This window comes from Rhinoderma darwinii, chromosome 6 (genome assembly GCF_050947455.1).
Source record: "Rhinoderma darwinii isolate aRhiDar2 chromosome 6, aRhiDar2.hap1, whole genome shotgun sequence".
NCBI classification, from domain to species: domain Eukaryota; kingdom Metazoa; phylum Chordata; class Amphibia; order Anura; family Rhinodermatidae; genus Rhinoderma; species Rhinoderma darwinii.
In genome coordinates, this window is record NC_134692.1 from 61,165,252 (window position 1) to 61,186,396 (window position 21,145).

At 42.6% G+C, this 21,145-nt stretch overlaps 1 long non-coding RNA gene across 1 annotated transcript in view; it reads right to left on the bottom strand.

The window, feature by feature from the left end:
• The window catches only part of LOC142656324 (uncharacterized), a 64,884-nt gene extending 45,521 nt beyond the window's left edge, over positions 1-19,363 (bottom strand). Inside the window, exons 1-2 of the long non-coding RNA XR_012849656.1 lie at positions 19,280-19,363; positions 5,421-5,627 (exon numbers count right to left, since the gene is read on the bottom strand). This is a non-coding gene — a long non-coding RNA (uncharacterized LOC142656324). The remainder of the gene's footprint in view (positions 1-5,420; positions 5,628-19,279) is intronic.
• Positions 19,364-21,145: the final 1,782 nt, after the last annotated feature.

The window sequence follows — 21,145 nt, forward strand, 5'->3', positions numbered from 1 at the left end:
CATAGACTTGGTAACATTAAGCTTATAATACGAAACTGCACTAAAAGCCTCCAATATCTTAGTGACCTCTAATAGAGAGGTCTCAGGGTCAGATATAGCAATGAGCACATCATCCGCAAATAAGCCAATTTTATGAGATATATCCCCCACCGTTATCCCACTAATAGCAACAGATAACATTTTTGAGTTTTTAAAGAAAAATGCTGGCACTGCTATTTTTTTTGAACAGCCTAATATTCATTTTTCTTTACTTTCTGTAAAGGATTAACACAAACTGGATACATTTTGTTATTGTTTTGATTTGGAATTGAATTGCCTCGTATTTCCAGTGCATTTGCATTTAGGCAAATAAGGCTATGTTCACACAGAGTTTTTTGACGAGTTTTTTTAAGCGGAAACCGCGCCGCAAAACTCGTCAAGAATGGCCCGAAAATGCCTCCCATTGATTTCAATGGGAGGCGGAGGCGTCTTTTTCCCGCGAGCGGTAAAACCGTCTCGCGGGAGAAAGAAGGGACATGCCCTATACTCGGGCGTTTACGCCTCTGACCTCCCATTGACTTCAATGGGAGGCAGAGAAAGCGTATTTCGCAGAGTTTTATGCCCGCGGTGCTCAATGGCCATGGGCGAAAAACGCAGCGAAAATCGGTGTGTAGGGAGAGGAAAATCTGCCTCAAACTTCCAAATGGAATTTTGAGGCAGAAATTCCGCCTGCAAAAAACTCCATGTGAATATAGCCTAACAGTTATTATAATGATTTTGTGCTTTATTTGCTTTTTTAAACTCACTTCTATGTTTTTGAACACTACTGTATATGACCTATTGTTGGCATCTCATAAACGTCTTCATTTTATGCTTGCATTGCCTCTACTATGTGTCAAGGATGAGAATCTGCTTAATGTTCCTAATTCTAAGAAATGCTTTACCAAAATTTTACTTACAGTATAGTTTTTTTTCATATTTGTCTATGAGGAAGTATATCTGGAAAAAGGAATTCTTTCTGCAATGTATTTTATTTTATTGAAACGCGCATGGTTTACAGACCTTTAGGCAGATTAAAAAGATACATTAACAACATAAAATAATCTTTAACAAATTACTTGGCAAAAAAATGATGAAATCAAATTATATTATGAATTATAGGGCATTGATCTGTTAAAAAATGTCACCTGAATCTCACCTTAGGATCATGTCATTGGTTTCCTTTAGGTACCACTGGATTAGAAATACATTGCTCCAGGAATTGAATCAGCATGGAGGATATAACTCATTTCGTGTGACCCTTAATGAACAAGGACACCGGGAATGCATCCAAAGTAATATAAAGGAAACCAAGGCAATGTATATTTAAGACCATCTTGTACGCTATTCCTGATTGGTCTATCCCTAAGCTTCTACTGCTTAGCAACAGAGATATATACAGCTTTTCTGGTCACTTACAGAAAGCAAACTGGTAAATTATACTGATGGTATTTGGCAATACATGTGTTAAATCTAAAATAAGAAAGGGAATTTTATTGCTGCACCAGTTTTACCTGTTTAATATCACAATGATAGAGCCCAAACATCAGGTTGTTCCGACAGAAATTGCAAGATATTGCGTATCCTATGTTTCAAGCTATAACATTTCTATGTAGAAAATGATTGTGTTGTACTAGAATTCTCCAGCTAGTTTAACAGAAGGTTTATTTGTAACATAGTACACATGCATATGTTTGCTTGTTTATTAGTCATTAGCCAAAAGGTTTATGTTTGTTATATGTATTATGACTTGTTTGTCGACTTAAAGAGGCTCTGTCACCAGATTATAAGTGCCCTATCTCCTACATAATCTGATCGGTGCTGTAATGTAGATAACAACAGTGGTTTTTATTTTGAAAAACGATAATTTTTGAGCAAGTTATGAACAATTTTAGGTTTATGCTAATCAGTTTCTTAATGCCCAACTTTTTAACTTTTGACAAAGTGGGTGCTGTAAAGAGAAGTGTATGATGCTGACTAATCAGTGACCAATCAGCGTCATACACTTCTCTCCATTGATGACCATCTGTATTCACAGCACAGCGTGACACTCCCGACATTTTGGTAAAGTTTCTGAGGTACTTACTCATGGCACAGCGTGATCTCGCGAGATCACGCTGTGCTGTGTGAGTAAGTCCCACAGAAACTTTACCGAAGTGTCAGGAGTGTAAATAGACATCACATACTGGCTGGAGGCAATGTCTATTCACTCTCAAGACACTTCAGTAAAGTTAATGTGGGTGTATGTGACAGCACAGTGTGATCTCACGAGATCACGCTGTGCTGTGAATACAGATGGACATGAATGGAGAGAAGTGTATGATGCTGATTGGTCAGCGTCATACACTTCTCTCCAGAACGCCCACTTGGTCAAAAGTTAAAAAACGCCCAGTTGTCTATTAAGAAACGAATTAGCAGAAATCTAAAATTGTTCATAACTTCCTCAAAAATGATCGTTTTTCAATATAAAAAACACTGTTGTGATCTACATTACAGCGCCGATCACATTATGTAGGAGATAGGGAATTTATAATCTGGTGACAGAGCCTCTTTAAGTCATTATTCTGTATCTGGCTACGAATACACTAGCATCTCATAGCAACAATGCATCATGGTGTGCACCAAAGCCAAATCATTGCATTACACCTGTCAACGAATGGATAAAAAGCATTGCGACTACAACCTAAAACAATGACCAGGTGTTATCCAACCACCAGGACAGCATTGCACACTGTATATGTTGCAGCAGTCATACTTCTGGTATGACTACAGCAACGGACATCAATGTGTAGCTCCAGCCTTACTATAGCCATTACTCAGCAAGTAAAAGGAAACTATCTATTGGAATCACTGATCTATTGTTGTCAGCAGTTTATGTACTCCTTTATATTACCAGAGCAAAAAACATGGCAGCTGTCACTAATGCTAAAGTGAAAAATGCGGTTACAGCCCCAAAGGTTGAAAAAAGACAAAAGTCCTACAAATATGGCCTGTTACAAATGATTTATGTGATGTGTGTCTATAGAAGGCAGAAGGAGAAGCCTCCAGAGAGCTATCTGCTAATTTAACCCTGGCCGGCCTCCATATATGGAAAACTAATTAACCCTCTGAATTAGTTACTACATTGTTTTACATAGCTGATTAACGTGTTTGTAACACAGCCAATCATTTTTCCTGCCCTTTTAATTCGTATGTTGGTAAATTGTGAGTACTTTGATTTTGCCCATAGGCAGGGAAGGCATCTGCAACCCCAAGTTGGACATAGTTACAAGATAACAGACCATTATCTGCCCTGATTCTCCTATTAAGTTGTCTCAGATATTCATTCATGGTATTTCAGTGGAGCAGTTGGAGATAAGCAGCAGTCAGGTACTTTTTGGCCTAGGGTCTGCCGGGCCCTATAGACATTGGATAATTGGTAAAAGCCAACATTGGTGGGATATGCCAATAAAAATATATGGTTACTTTAAAAGGCTACCTCTTCTGCAATTTGAATGCAGTTTTTCTTAGCCAAAGCCAGATGTGGCTCCAAAAAGAAGGAGGATCAAGTGAAGTATATGTCCCCCTGATTAACAAATGAAGTTTATGTCCCCCTGATTAACAAGTGAAGTATATGTCGCCCTGATTAACAAGTGAAGTATATGTCGCCCTGATTAACAAGTGAAGTATATGTCGCCCTGATTAACAAGTGAAGTATATGTCGCCCTGATTAACAAGTGAAGTATATGTCGCCTTGATTAACAAGTGAAGTATATGTCACCCTGATTAACAAGTGAAGTATATGTCGCCCTGATTAACAAGTGAAGTACATGTCGCCTTGATTAACAAGTGAAGTATATGTCACCCTGATTAACAAGTGAAGTACATGTCGCCTTGATTAACAAGTGAAGTATATGTCACCCTGATTAACAAGTGAAGTATATGTCGCCCTGATTAACAAGTGAAGTATATGTCGCCCTGATTAACAAGTGAAGTATATGTCGCCCTGATTAACAAGTGAAGTATATGCCCCCCTGATTAACAAGTGAAGTACATGTCGCCTTGATTAACAAGTGAAGTATATGTCGCCCTGATTAACAAGTGAAGTATATGTCGCCCTGATTAACAAGTGAAGTATATGCCCCCCTGATTAACAAGTGAAGTATATGCCCCCCTGATTAACAAGTGAAGTACATGTCGCCTTGATTAACAAGTGAAGTATATGTCGCCCTGATTAACAAGTGAAGTATATGCCCCCCTGATTAACAAGTGAAGTACATGTCGCCCTGATTAACAAGTGAAGTATATGTCACCCTGATTAACAAGTGAAGTATATGTCGCCCTGATTAACAAGTGAAGTACATGTCGCCTTGATTAACAAGTGAAGTATATGCCCCCCTGATTAACAAGTGAAGTACATATCGCCTTGATTAACAAGTGAAGTATATGTCGCCCTGATTAACAAGTGAAGTATATGTCGCCCTGATTAACAAGTGAAGTATATGTCACCCTGATTAACAAGTGAAGTACATGTCGCCTTGATTAATAAGTGAAGTATATGTCGCCCTGATTAACAAGTGAAGTACATGTCGCCTTGATTAATAAGTGAAGTATATGTCGCCCTGATTAACAAGTGAAGTACATGTCACCCTGATTAACAAGTGAAGATTATGTCCCCCTCCCTGATTGAACAAGTGAAGATTATGTCCCCCTCCCTGATTGAACAAGTGAAGATTATGTCCCCCTCCCTGATTGAACAAGTGAAGATTATGTCCCCCTCCCTGATTGAACAAGTGAAGATTATGTCCCCCTCCCTGATTGAACAAGTGAAGATTATGTCTCCCTCCGTGATTGAACAAGTGAAGATTATGTCCCCCTCCGTGATTGAACAAGTGAAGATTATGTCCCCCTCCGTGATTGAACAAGTGAAGATTATGTCCACCTCCGTGATTGAACAAGTGAAGATTATGTCCGCCTCCGTGATTGAACAAGTGAAGATTATGTCCCCCTCCGTGATTGAACAAGTGAAGATTATGTCCCCCTCCGTGATTGAACAAGTGAAGATTATGTCCCCCTCCGTGATTGAACAAGTGAAGATTATGTCCCCCTGCTTCCTCAGTGACATTGGGGGAGATTTATCCGGCTGTCCTATAGTAAGAATGTCCTTTGTTGCCAATAGCAACCCCCCAGCTTTCATATATTAATGATCTCAGGTAAAATGAAAGCTGAGCTCTGATTGGTTGCTATCGGCAACATAGGACATTATTTCTATAAGACAGCAAGATAAATCTCCCGCATTAATTGCATTTTTTGTTGCCCTTAAATTAAAATGGATTAACTTTTCTTCGAGAAGACACTCCAGCCTATTATAACTGGTACGAATAAAACCAATGTCATTGAATTCATGAAATAGCACTATTTACTTGCAAACAATCTGCACTGCGAAAACTGGCATCAACCTCTGTGTTGGATCGCTCGTCGCCAATGTTCAGATGGATATTCTTGGAAGTGTATTTACAAGAACTGTGCGTCATCATGGGGATCCATCAGAAAGAGCTCTTTCTTCGAAATGTCGCACATCTTTTTGAAAAAGTGGCTACACATGATTTACCGCTGGTGTTTGGAAACCTCTGAAAAACAAGATGCACAACTGACTGGAATATCCAAACGCAGGGGGGCATAATCTACACAACAGACTGGAATATCCGAACATAGGGAGACATAATCTGCACAATTGACTGGAATATCCGAACATAGGGAGACATAATCTGCACAATTGACTGTAATATCCGAACATAGGGAGACATAATCTGCACAATTGACTGGAATATCCGAACATAGGGAGACATAATCTACACAACTGACTGGAATATCCGAACATAGGGAGACATAATCTACACAACTGACTGGAATATCCGAACATAGGGAGACATAATCTGCACAACTGACTGGAATATCCGAACATAGGGAGACATAATCTACACAATTGACTGGAATATCCGAACATAGGGAGACATAATCTGCACAACTGACTGGAATATCCGAACATAGGGAGACATAATCTACACAACTGACTGGAATATCCGAACATAGGGAGACATAATCTACACAACTGACTGGAATATCCGAACATAGGGAGACATAATCTACACAACTGACTGGAATATCCGAACATAGGGAGACATAATCTACACAACTGACTGGAATATCCGAACATAGGGAGACATAATCTGCACAACTGACTGGAATATCCGAACATAGGGAGACATAATCTACACAATTGACTGGAATATCCGAACATAGGGAGACATAATCTGCACAACTGACTGGAATATCCGAACGCAGGGGGACATAATCTGCACAACTGACTGGAATATCCGAACGCAGGGGGACATAATCTGCACAACTGACAGGAATATCCGAACATAGGGGGACATAATCTACACAACTGACTGGAATATCCCAAAGCAGGGGGACATAATCTGCACAATTGACTGGAATATCCGAACATAGGGAGACATAATCTACACAATTGACTGGAATATCCGAACATAGGGAGACATAATCTGCACAACTGACTGGAATATCCGAACGCAGGGGGACATAATCTGCACAATTGACTGGAATATCCGAACATAGGGAGACATAATCTACACAACAGACTGGAATATCCAAACGCAGGGGGACATAATCTACACAACAGACTGGAATATTCAAACACAGGTAGACATAATCTACACAACAAACTGAAATATCCGAACGCAGGGGGGCATAATCTGCACAACTGACTGGAATATCCGAACGCAGGGGGACATAATCTGCACAATTGACAGGAATATCCAAACATAGGGGGACATAATCTGCACAATTGATTGGAATATTAAAACGCAGGGCGACATAATCTGCACAATTGACTGGAATATCCCAACGCAGGGGGACATAATCTGCACAACTGACTGGAATATCCGAACATAGGGAGACATAATCTACACAACAGACTGGAATATCCAAACGCAGGGGGACATAATCTACACAACAGACTGGAATATTCAAACGCAGGTGGACATAATCTACACAACAGACTTAAATATCCGAACGCAGGGGGGCATAATCTGCACAACTGACTGGAATATCCGATTATAGGGAGACATAATCTGCACAACTGACTGGAATATCCGAACGCAGGGGGACATAATCTGCACAATTGACAGGAATATCCGAACATAGGGGGACATAATCTGCACAATTGATTGGAATATCCGAACGCAGGGGGACATAATCTGCACAACTGACTGGAATATCAAAACGCAGGTCGACATAATCTGCACAATTGACTGGAATATCCCAACGCAGGGGGACATAATCTGCACAATTGACAGGAATATCCGAACATAGGGGGACATAATCTGCACAATTGATTGGAATATCCGAACGCAGGGGGACATAATCTGCACAACTGACTGGAATATCAAAACGCAGGTCGACATAATCTGCACAACTGACTGGAATATCCCAACGCAGGGGGACATAATCTGCACAACTGACTGGAATATCCGAACATAGGGAGACATAATCTACACAACTGACTGGAATATCCGAACATAGGGAGACATAATCTGCACAACTGACTGGAATATCCAAACGCAGGGGGACATTATCTGCACAATTGACTGGAATATCCCAACGCAGGGGGACATAATCTGCACAATTGACAGGAATATCCGAACATAGGGGGACATAATCTGCACAACTGATTGGAATATCCGAACGCAGGGGGACATAATCTGCACAATTGACTGGAATATCCAAACGCAGGGGGACATTATCTGCACAATGTCTGGAATATGATCCATCTATCCATCTCATTTGTGTCAAGTGAAGTTTATGTCCTAAATATGTAACAGGAAGACTGATACATATGTCTCCTTTCTTTTGCATCCATTCCTTTATTTGGCAAAAAAAAAACTGCCACAAAAACTGCATGTGTGATTCCAGCCATAACGGTTCTCTGCTCTCCCGAAGATTGTACAGGTGGTCCCTCACGAAAAAAATGACATAGATTGGTAGATTAAAGCCTAACTGAAAACTTAAAGTAAAGGCCAATATCTTAACTCAAATGTGACATTTACCGGGAGACCAAGAGGCTGAGATATAAGGCTTTGTATTACAGGCACCTTCTACTAAAGAGCTGGTGGTTAATTTATTGTCCCCAACTAGCAACTCGTTTTAAATGACAGTTGACAGCGTAATCTCGCGATATTACGCTTGCTGTGCTGTAGTGTCGGGATTGTGTTAGGAAAGTGTCAGGATTGTGAATAGACATCACGTGCTGGCTGGAGGTAATGTATATTCATTGTCAGGACACTGCAGTAACGTTAGTGTTTGTGTATGTGGCTGCACATAGTGATCTAGTAAGATCACTATGTGCCGAGTACATGAATGGAGAGGAGTGTATGACGCTGATTGGTCAGCGTCATACACTTCTCACCACAACGCCCACTTGGCCAAAAAGTAAAACACGGCCAGTTGTCCATTAAGAAAGTCATTAGCATAAAGCTAATATAGGTCATAACTCCGTCAAAAATTATCGTTTTTGTAAATAAAAAACACTGCTGTTATCTACATTACAGCGCCGATCACATCATGTACAAGATATAATGTGCTGACAGAGCCTCTTTAATCTTTGATGTGTATATGCCTCTGATAAGAAAATTAAACTGTAAGGTTCAATGGAGAAGAGATAGATGGGAATGAATTTTACATTTCATGACACACTATCTTTGCAATAAAGAAACCCTTCCAACCTTCTTCCTCAAATCACATGGGTGCCTCATTTGGCAAATAGTGTATGTTTATGTGTGATATAGTTCGAAATGTGAAAACCAGAGGACAAAATACAATTATTTAAATACCATTCTTAGCAATCACGTAATACCGAAGTCAGATTCCTTTACTTTCACTTTCATTTTCTTTAGCCACCATTTACCTGCTTAGTAAAATTCATAGGTTGGGTCACTCCCACATGTTCCAGTCATAGCAAGTGACAGCATATCCGAGCTGATCAGTGGGGATCAGATCGCTGGAACTCAAACAATTGCTAGAATGAAGTGTCACACCGCTTTTTGGCTTTCTGAAATTTATCATGCCACTGCTGTTCGTGTGCTGAGCAGCCAGGTATTCTGCACAATGGGAGCATTGCATCCCCACCAATCAATAAATGACAGAATATCCAACCGACAATTATAGACAAACACAATATAATTAAACTAATAACACACAAAGAGTTAGTCTTATGCACATTGAGTGAACATACACAGTGCAGGGAGAAAAAGTTAAAGAACCTCTATATTATTCTTCTATGATGAGATTGGAAGCATTCATTTTGACCATTAACCCCTTAACGACCTATGATGAAAATACACGTCATAGAGCAGGGGGGGATGATGTTTGGAGCGGGCTCATGGAGCATGGTTATGGAGCATACACAGCAGCTATCAGCCGTGTATTACAGCTGACACACTGCTCTAATGGCAAGGAACAGCGATCATGCTGTTCCTGGCCGTTTAACTAGTTAAATGCCGCCGTCAATAGCTACCGCGGCATTTAGACCGTTAGGAGGGGGCGGCCCCCTCCGACAGCCCAACGGCCCACCTGCAGCTTGATCGGGGGGGCATGGATGGTTGTCATGGCTTCCCAGGGGCCTAATAAAGGCTCCCAGTTCTTCCTTCTGTCTGCCTCTGCTAAGCCATGCATGGCTTAGTAGAAGCCTGTAAAAGTGACAATATACTGCAATACATTTGTATTGCAATGTATTGTACCAGCGATCGAACGTAAAAAAAGCATAATAAAAAAAAATAAAATAAACATAATTGGTATCGCTGCGTCCGTAAAAGTCTGAACTATTACAATGTATCATTATTTAACCCGCACGGTGTACGCCGTAAAAAAATATGTAAACACCGGAATCGCTCTTTTTTGGTCAAAACATCGCATGTACCCTAAATATGTATCATTAAAAACTACAGTTTATCCCGCAAAAAATAAGCCCTCATACCACTTAATCAACGGAAAAATAAAAAAGTTATGGCTCTCAGAATTTGGCGACACTTAGGTTTTTACTTGTAAAAGTAGTAAAATATAGAAAAAACAATATATATTTGGTATCGCCGTAATCGTATTGATCCATAGAATAAAGTTCACATGTTGATTTAATTGCACAGTGAATTCCGTAAAAACGAAGCACAAAAAACAATGGAGGAATCGATTTTTTTGCCCATTTCCTAGTACATTATATGGCATAATAAATAGTGCTACGAAAAACTACAACTCGTCTCGCAAGAATCAAGCCCTCATAGGACTATAACGATGAAAAAATTAAAAAGTTATGGCTTTTGGAAGGTGGGGAGGAAAAAACGAAAATGAAAATCTGAAAAATGGCTGCGGCGGGAAGGGGTTAATTTAGATTTGTTTGGCTATAATTGTGACTTGGGTAACAATCAGATCACATTGTATTAGCAATCAATGCAGAATTTTAGGTGATTCCAAAGTGCTTATTTACTCTTTCTGTATAAACTAAACAACACATATACAAAAGTGACCGGTGACCACGTATTTAATAAGATCATCAAATGTATAGATGGGCTGTATTTCTATACTTGAAACTGATGAATATCTCTATGTGTGTGTGGCATTGGTGGTGACTATAAAATGCAAATATCATATCCGATGTGTTGAGGACAGTCAGTGCTTCTGGTTCTTAAAATTGCTTCCTAAATGAGCATGTGTGTGAATATATTTCAACCACATTAGTAAAACCCCCAATTTTCCTTAGGATTAGAGGAAGCTTCAATGATAGAGATGCATTATTTGTGATTAGTTTACAAGGCTTATATAATTGTTGTTTTTTATTGTACTTTGTTTCCTTTGTACATTGAACAGTAGCATATATCTTTCAGGTGCCCACTGCCCACAGCGGGCAAACAACTGTGCATAATAATGATAAAAAAATTTGAACAGCCATCTGTCAAAATGAATTTCTAAGTCCCCTTAGCTCCAATTAGAGCTCATCTAACTTTGCCCTCTAAATATCTGCATACTGTAAGTGTAGATGGCTTGCATATGGTGTAACACGTACCATGTTTTATCCTTACATATTTCTCATGACCGGGTAGTATAAATGTATACAGTAACAATTCTGTCATTTCATATATTGTGCTATTATACATTGAATTGACCTTCATATGGATATTCAGGGTTTTTTCCTTTTTCGTATATTGCTGACATTTAATTAAAAGCCCAATAAAGAAGAAATTAAACAAAATGATTTTTCAGCATATTAGAACATCATATGGCCAGACATCTGCTAGTTTGATCAGTCGAAGATGTCTCTATTCACTCATGGTGAATGTTCAATTATCATTTTGTTTGTTGAATTTTATATTGTTATGAAAAGTGATCCAGTCTGTATCAGCACAACCTCGAGCACTTTCCTGCCCTGGAGTTCCATGACCAAGGTCACTGGCCAATTGTTTCTATACAAGTCATGGAAATCTGTGGCGACTTCTAATATTCTAAGTAAATTAGAGCAAGGGAAACATTATGCCTTAAAATTCAAGCAACAGCTGCTGCAGCACCTCTTTTTGGAAAAACAAGTCAGAAATGTAATAACATGAACTGCTTTTTCTTCAAAATGAGGGTCTGATACATGGGTGTACCTATAGGAGGTGCAGTGGTAGCAGTCCGTCCATGGCCATGGTGCCTGAGGGGGCCTAAAAGCCCCACAAAAGAAAACACCAGTATTATAAATAGACATGGCAGGTGGGGAGCTCTGTTACAGATTTTACATTGGGACCCAGGAGCTTCAAAATTATGCCTATGAGATGTTAGCCGCATGGTGCTAACCCATACAATCCCAGCCAATGTCAATGTGTGCCCCCCATACAATGCCTGTCACTACATGCCCCTAAAAACTAGAAACATATGACATGTTGCACTCTAGTGTCAGCTACAATGCCCCCTTAGCACCTGCTACAATGATCCATAATATCAGCAATGCCTCCCCGGGAATAGTAATATATGTATATAAGTATATCTATATCTATTTTTGAGACACTAAAATAAATGGTGTAGTGAACAATATGGTGAGTTGGTCAAGCACAGTGAGAAAATAAAAAAGGGCCACTCGTGCAGCACAAAATGCAGTTGAAACTATGGCACAGCTCATTGAATATTGTAACTTTCTTCAGACTAGAATGGAGTAGATGCAGTTCATCATGAATATTTCCTTTATCACACAGATCAGGCCGGGAATTGGACTTCCTGACCTGCTTAATCTTGTATGAACAATATTTTGTTAATGGTACAGTTGCGTGCACTAATAAAATCCTTTCATTGTGTCGCTTAGTATAAGTGGCAACAAGGGGCACAATTTATCTCATTGCCTCAGGCAGCAGAAAGACTTGAACCAATCCTGGTATGAAACAGCTGAAAATCATGTGCTCCTGACACCACGTGCTGCAGTTGTCAGCACCATTTTGCACCCATAAAGCAGCATCTTCCCTCAATGCAAGTTAATGATTTCCCCGCGACCACCATAATTGCCACGCTGCAAATTTTCCCTGGCATTATAAGGGCTTACACCCTGGAGACATTTTTTTCTTACACAATTTTGCAGCACACAAATAACAGAATAGTTCATAAAATAAAGTCACAAGAGGATTATGACAATAAAAATAAATAGAGTGTGCGCCAAAAATCCAAACAAGCCATTCCCTGCTCCTACCTGCTCCATTTATTTTAACTAGTGCGGTATTTATAGAACACAAAACAGCAGGGAGCGGAGGATGGAAATGCGTTCTCACTCGTTAGGGAATGACTAAATGACTCATAAACGCACAAATTAAATACACATCTGCCTGTAAGAAGCTCAGACTGCCATCGGATATTCTGCTCCTAGCAGCCTGCTTTCCGGGACTAACATTACTGCTGTACAGGCACTCATTCATTTTCCTGCAGCTTTGCTGTTTCTTCCTTTTTGTGGCTGATCTTTTGTCTTACAGTCTTTGTTTCATTCAGCTTTCGTGTGCCTGTTTGTGTCTGTCTATCCTGGCGTGCGTGCGCCTTTTCTTCTCCCTTTGTCACTGGTTGTCTCTATTTTCTGTGACAGTCTTTGTTGTCTGTCTTTCTGGCTCTGGATCTGACTCCTTCTCCGCTTCATTCTCTCTTTTTTTCTTGTGCATATTTCCAGATTTTTCCTCGCTGTATTCTTTATCTACTGAAGCCTGTTATGAATATTTGTACACATGCCTTGCTCCTTATTATAGCAACCCATTGTTTTAGTGCACAATGTAAAGTTCCATCCACAAGAACAAATACATTCAAGCATTTACACAGAAGATCCAAGTGTAGGCCAAGACAATAACATCTGCAGAATTTACAAGTTTGCATCTTCTGCTAACACGACCGGGGCCTGACAGAGGTGTTCCGTGCAGAGTGTTAGATAAGTGTGAAATGAACTTAAATGTGATTTTGTTTTCACAACTTGATTATTTAAATGAAACCCAGGGGATGGTTAAGAACATTCAGGGACATTCCCAATCTGACAGAAGCCTACGAGCATCTTCTCCATATATTTTATATACTAGAAATCAGACACCATTCTATTCTTTTAATATTGAGCACTGGCCACCAGAAACAAGTCAGTGATTGTACCATTTATAATGGCCGCCACTCCCCTCCGCAGCTGTGTACTTACCAGTTCCCGGCGTCATCTGGCTTCTGGTCGGTTCCCTTGTTTTCCCTGATTTCTGCTTCTGGTGGCCTTCCACTCCACATACGATTACCTTCTGGTCTGTCTCCCATAGTGCGTGTGTGCTGACTTTCCCTGCCTCAAAAGGCCAGTACGTGCCAAATTATCCACACAACTTTCCTTGGGTATACTGTAAAGGGTCCTGTCTGTCCATTAACTCATTGCCTGAACAATAACAGTATGTTCCTCCCCAGCTTGTGTAGAGATTCCGTGCAATTACTTAGTTGGTTCTCCTGTGAGTGACATCTGCCTGTACCTTTGACTGTCCTTGACTGCCGCCTGTCCGGACCTCTTGCTATTGACCTGTGACGGACCTCTGCCGCCTGTCTTGACCTTTTGCTTGACCAACAGTGGGTGCCCATTTGCCGCCTGCCCTGATGTCTGCTATACCTGATACTGCATAATGTCTAGTGATTTAGTGCTACACATGTTTACATTGCCTGTTCCCAAGGGAGACTACTCTGGGGTAGCGAACTGGAGTTCCGCGGCATCGAAGTCAAGATCGCTGTATAGAGGTTAAAGGTTGAATACATGGTGTCCCCTTAGACTTTGCACCCCAGTTTAGCCCAACATTAAATCCCTTAGTGGAAAAAATGGGTTCACACCATCCCCTGCATGCACCATTCACTATTCAAGACTGACACTAGATGAAGAATGAAGCACTGACCACTGTGCCACAAGGAACCACTAGTGGTATTTACACCAAGAATGATAAATGCAGTAAATATTGAGCAATCATGTACTGTATAGTGAGGTCTACTTGACATGAGGACCTAATCATTACTTGTTGGGCCAGCGATGTGGTTTTTGCAATGTTTTTTTCGTAGACAATGCATGTTTTTTTTTTTTTATCATTTTTATACACATCCTTTTTGCTGTTTTAGAATTTCTAGCCTTAAAGTTTGAAAATAATGGGAAAAAAATATGCTTTCTTACATTTCATAAAAAAAATTCTGGTAATAATATAGTTTTACCCTAAAATAGACCTTTTAATTGTGATTTTCTTTGTCTACTGTAAATTTTGATGTATTATATGTTTATTTTAGGGTAAATGGGTCAGGGCTAGCGTTACGACAATGATTGGCAAGGGAACTTTTTTTTTTGGGTGGGTATTTTATGTATATTTATTATTTCGTTTTGTTGCACTTTATTTTACTTTTATTTTCTTATTATTAAGGCCTGTCCCCCAAAGGTCATAAAAGATCTTTGTGGGTCTTTATTTTTCTTTTCTTTTACACTGTAACTGAGGCAGCACAGCAACCCCAGTTACAGGGGAAATCAGCCCTCTTATAGTGACTATTGTCACTAATAGGACTGTGCTGGGTCTAGTTAGATCCAGCAGCAGCCTGCCACTAACGGCATCTGGACGATTATGTGACCATTTCACCTGGACCAATAGATGTGGCGGCGCTGCCTCCAGGGCCGCCATCAGGAATTTCTGGGCCCCATACAGCCATGATGTCTGGGCCCCCCCCCCTCCATTACCGGGGGTGGGCAACGGAAAGTGTGGCGCTCACGTTTGTACGTTATTCGCATTAAATGATTTTGGTGCTGATGTCAATTACAGTGGAGGAAACCATGGAGCCGGCAGTAACCGGTTCATGCTCCGGATTTTGATCTATTTAGCTAAAACGTATCCGACTGTATGGCATATAGTGGGATACGTCGCCTGGGGAATGGCCCAGGGGAAACTACTGAAGTCACTGTCCATGAACAGGGCTGGAGCCTTCTACTAGCGCTCTGCCCAGGGACTATGGCGCTGCTCCTGATGTCCATATACATAAAGTGACGTCCGAAGCTGCACAAAGCCTGAGTACACGGCTGGAGCGTCGGCAACATTCTGGCCAGGGATTCCGGCCCTGGAGAATACCCTGATGTCACTTTACATATATGGACAGTGATGCCAGGAGCTCCCAGGGACAAAGTCCATGGGTAGAGCACTTGTGATGCTGCCTGGGGACTCCGGAATAACAAAGTTTACTACGCCATTTCATCCTTCAAAAAGAAGGTAAACCGACGTCCACCAGCCCGACGGAGGCTAAAAGGACATAATGGAGCCCTGTGAATTATCGTCTACGTTGTTTATACTGTAAGGTAGGAGATTTCCTGACTACACGATAAACTTAGCGCAACAATACGATGTGAAGGGGCCTTAAAGAGGCTCTGTCACCAGATTTTCAAACCCCTATCTCCTTTTGCAGCAGATCGGCGCTGCAATGTAGATAACAGTAAAGTTGTTTTTTTTTTCAAAAACAAGCACTTTTGGCCAAGTTATGAGCATTTTTATATTTATGCAAATGAGCCTTTCTTAAGTACAACTGGGCGTGTTTAAAGTTATGTCCAAGTGGGCGTGTATTGTGTGTGTACATTTTTACTTCTTTTACTAGCTGGGCGTTGTGAATGGAAGTGTATGATGCTGACGAATCAGCATCATCCACTTCTCTTCGTTAACACCCAGCTTCTGACAGTTCACAGACACACAGCGTGTCCTCGCTTATCCGACGCGATGAAGTTCCTGTGGGAGGAAGTGAGTGACGTCACAGCGTGATCTCGCGAGGACACGCTGTGTGTCTGTGCACTGCCAGAAGCTGGGTGGTAACGAAGAGAAGTGGATGAGCAAACACGAGTTTGCTTAAAAAACGTCTGAAAATCAGGAGCTGTTTTCCCTTGAATATCTCTGTATTTTTAGACTGTTTTTGCTAATTGTGTGAACATACCCTAAGGCCTTATTCACACGACAGTGTCCCGCCGTTTTTCCCGGCCGGTTTGCATTAGTTTTGCATCCGTTCCGTGCCGGGCATATCTGGACAGTGACATCAGGGGCAACTCCTGAAGGGGAATGCCCATGTGGCCGGTGATTCCACTTCAGGAAAAGCCCCTGTCGTCTGTGTCCATTTATGGACACTGAACGTTACTGGCTTCTCCTGGTGTGGAATCCCCAGTCACAGAGAGTTCGGGGATTCCACTTCAGGAGTTTCCCCTGATGTCACTGCCCAGATATGGACAGAGACATGAAGCGCTCTGTCCAGGAGCGGAATCCCCGAACACACAGGGATTCTGCTCCTTCAGGGAGCTAAAGTGGGGCTAGCACATAGCAGAGCAGGGACGAAGCTACAGCAGTAGCAGCCGCAGCAGCTGCTAGCGGCGCCATCGGCCATGGTAGGTGTCGCCGCTAGCAGCCGCTATGGCTGCTATAGCTGTAGCGATGCCTGAAGAAGCGCCAGGGCGGAAAGGAGGCTGATTCGCCGGGCCAGGGCGATTTGGGAAGGGAGCCAGCGCAGCGCCCCCTTCCACCTGCTGTACACCCCAGCCCTGCCACACAGTACCCCATGCACATAGCAGAGCAGGGACGTCGCTACAGCAGTACCCCCACAGTGTTACCTCCAGCATAGAGCGCTTCTTCTGAATGAGATACACTCCTCCTCCTCACATGCACTCTGCGCTGTGAGGAGGAGAGAGCGAGTGACGGTAGACACGGCCATCACTCGGGACACATTCCGGTGATGGCCGTGTATTACCCGGCCCCATAGACCTCTAAGGGAGCCGGGCGGCCGGGTAAACGGCCGAAAATAGGACATGTCCCATTTTTTGACAGCTGGTTTTCCCGGCCCGTCAAAAAATTGGTTGTGTGAATAGCCCTTTAGGGGTCTATTGTTCCTACTGCAGCCGGGTGACGGCTGATTTATGAACGGCCGTCACCCGGCCGGGAAACCCTGTCGTGTGAATAAGGGCTAATAGGCATGCAGCTTATTTAACCCCTTCCCTCCTCAGCCATTTTTTGGATTTTGACTTTTGTTTTTTCCTCTCCACCTTCCAAAAGCTATAATTTTTTTTACTTGAGGGCTTGTTTTTTGCGGTACAAGTTGTAGTTTTTCATGGCACCATTTATTGTACCGCATAATGTACTGGGAAGCTGAAAAAATATTATTTGTGGGGTGAAATGCTGCACGTGCATGACGTTCTGACAAACCCCATTCACATGAGTTGGGGCTTATTCAGACTAACGTGTTAATCGTCCGTGTGAAGGACGTTTTTTTAATGGCTGTCACACGGCTGCATGTATTTCTATGGGGCTATTCACACGGTTGTTGTTCTAACGGATCGTGTGAAGGGCCTGTAAAAAAATAGGACATGTCCTATTTTTGTGCGTTTTCACGGATCCCTCAATAGACTCAAGTCTATGAGGGATGTGTGAAAACGGGTCCCGCACGGCTGCAAATCGGCCACAAAAAACGGCCGTTCTTCACGTCTGATTTCACACACGTTGGTCTGAATATCGCCTTAGGCTTTATTCACACGAACGTGTCCGTTTTGCACGCGCAAAAAACGCTGCATTTTGCCCGAGCAAAAGTTCAGTGTGGCGTCAGCATATGGTGCGCGGCTGCGTGATTTTCGCGCAGCCGGCATCATTATGACACTCTGTTTTGATGTTACAACACAGTAAAGAAGGGGGGGCTTTTATGTTTCCCTTCACTTCTTTACCTACTGTAGCGCGAATCACGCGCGTCACCCGGAAGTGCTTCCGTGTGCCGTGCACGATTTGCACGCACCCAATGACTTCAATGGGTGTGTGCTGCGCAAAACACGGGCAAGTATAGGACATGTCGTGAGTTTTACACAGCGCACATACGCTGCGTGAAATTCACTGACAGTCTGAACGGCCCCATTCACTAACATAAGTCCGTGCGACGTAATAAGTATCACGGACGTATAACACGTTCGTGTGAATAAGGCCTTATATTTTTTAATTTGTAGTGAATTTTCAGTGCGCAATCCGCACCAAAAACAGGAGGCAAGTAAGTGGCTTATTCAGACGTCCATGTTCGGTCTGTGATATAAGGATTGTGTATTGGCCATATTTCCCGGACCGACCACAGTTCAGGGAGCCGGGTTTCTAGCATCACAGTTATCTATGATCATAGTCCCTCCGTTCCCGTGGGAATACTGTCCCCGGTCCAGTACTGAAAGCATCATTACAGTATGGGACAGTATTCCCGCAGAGAGGCAGGGACTCCCAGCAACACTGATAACTATGATGCTAGGAGTCCGGCTCCATGAATTGTGGTCAGCCTGTGAGATACAGCCGATACACGCTCCGTATGTCACGGACCGAATGCGGCCGTCTGAATAAGGCCTTAGTCTAGTTACACAGTGCGGTGAAATCCCATTTTTTTGCCACAATTTTTGCAAAAACGTGACTTGACCGCACTGTGAGAATATAGCCTAACAGCACTTTTCATGTTTTGTATCTTTTTTTTATGCAATTTTCGTAATTTCGGCACAAATCACGCGGTTTTGCCGCGATTTTTATATAATCGCGGCAAAACTGCGCCATTTTTGCCGCGATTACGAAAATCGCGGCAAAAAAACGCTAGGAAAACGAAAGAATACCCAAAAACTTTTTGACCAACTTTATACAATCTACAAATGGGGTCAGGAGGATGGGAAGCAGGATGAATAGGGGAAAATACTCACCAGCCTGCAGGTCCGGTCGGCAGTGTAGAGGAGCTGGGGGGCGGGATCTCCATACACAGCTTCAGCACATGCTGCATCTTCCCCGTCCAGTGAAGCTACAACAGGTATGCAGGGGCTGCCGCGAGTGTTGCTAGGGGAGTGTCGCTAGGGGGGGGGTCGCTAGGGGCGTGCCGCGGGTGTTGCGAGGGGGGCCCGTGAGCGTTGCGAGGGGGGGCCCGTAAGCGTTGCGAGGGGGGGCAACAGTCCGAGGGGGGGGGCGACGGCAGCCCGGCGGGCCCCTTTTCTTCATCCATGTGGCCGGGCCCCTGACGGGAGTACCAGTAATGCCCCCCTGATGGCGGCCCTGGCTGCCTCTATTCTATACAAAGCGCTCAGCTTCTTCTATCTTTTCTTCAGGGACCCTGGCAGTCACCGACATTCAGCTGCCCGATCGCTCGGGCAGCCAGCTAAAACACATGCCGTATATCTGCTATGGTGCGGATTAAGGACCTCGACTGCAGGATGTTTATATGCAGCCGGCAGTCGGGAAGCAGTTAAAGGGCTTTTTCAGTTTCTATTTATTTATTTATTTATTTGTAGAATAGGAAATCATAACATTTTTTAATATACATGTATTCAAAATTCTGCTCGCATATCTTTTTTATAGTAATGAGGCCCTGTCAAAGTAGAATGGTATAGACCATAGAACAGCCCTGTGTAATGTATCCACAGGCTAACTGAATATGACTAAACATGGCTAACTGAATATGACCCCCCCCCCACCCGCATACAAACAACACACACACATATCATCTGACTCCTAGCATTCAGTTAGCAACATGGTTACATGACATACATGTGTTGGGGCCACATAGAAGATACATCCATGGGCTAAGTGAATAGAACTAATGGTGGAATAATGATAAACAACTTCTTCACTGTGCGTGTATTCAGTGTCTCTAGATGGTTTTTGAAATGGCTGCCTGTCTTTGGGGATGTTGTCACATACCTCCCAACTGTCCCAGATGCAGCAGGACAGTACCGGATTCTGGAGCGGTGTCCCGCCGTCCTGGGCGGCCGGTGGTATGTCCCAGTGTCAACTGTATATATATACATTTGATATTAATGTTGAAGCAGGAAACCATCAGCTCCCTGCTTCAGCATTGGTACAGGGCAGAGGAGAAGAGGGAGCTCTTCCACTCGTTGAGGACTTCCCGGGCACAGCGCTACTTTAACCCCTGACGTCACTGTACAAATAGGGACAGTGACGTCAGGGGCCCCTCCTGCAGCGGAATCCCCGGACACAGCGTAGCCGATGCTCTGGCTTGGGATTCCGCTCCTAGAGGGAGCCCCAGTGGTGTTATATACTGGTGGTAGCGCTATCTACAGGGGAGGTGGCGCTATCTTCAAAGGGGTGTGGCCAGGGCGGTTTCTAGCTTTTCTGCTGTCTGAGGCGAAAATGGAAATGGTGCCACCCCATCCACAAAAAAATAAATCGTAAGTAAGAAACAACTTGTAAAACGAAACAAAAAAATGAAAACTGTGTAAACAAACAAATACATTATTGAACATCATTGTTATTTGCTGCAAGGTCTCATAATTCTACAGGCAATTGTGTAGTAAATATCCCTATATTGCCCCAGCTATAAGTACTAGTAAAATGACCAGAGCAACGTGTATCCAAAATGCAAACACAAAAATGAAACAACAATGTCAGTGTTCAAACTTGTGTCGGGGCCCCTTTAATGGCTCTTTACAGTCAGTATAGTAACGCTTGGTGCACTTTACAGTCAGTATAGTAACGCGTGCTGCACTTTGTTTCTGTCCACATCTGTTGGATCTGTACAACCAATTCGTAATATTTGCAAACCGAAACTACACAGACCG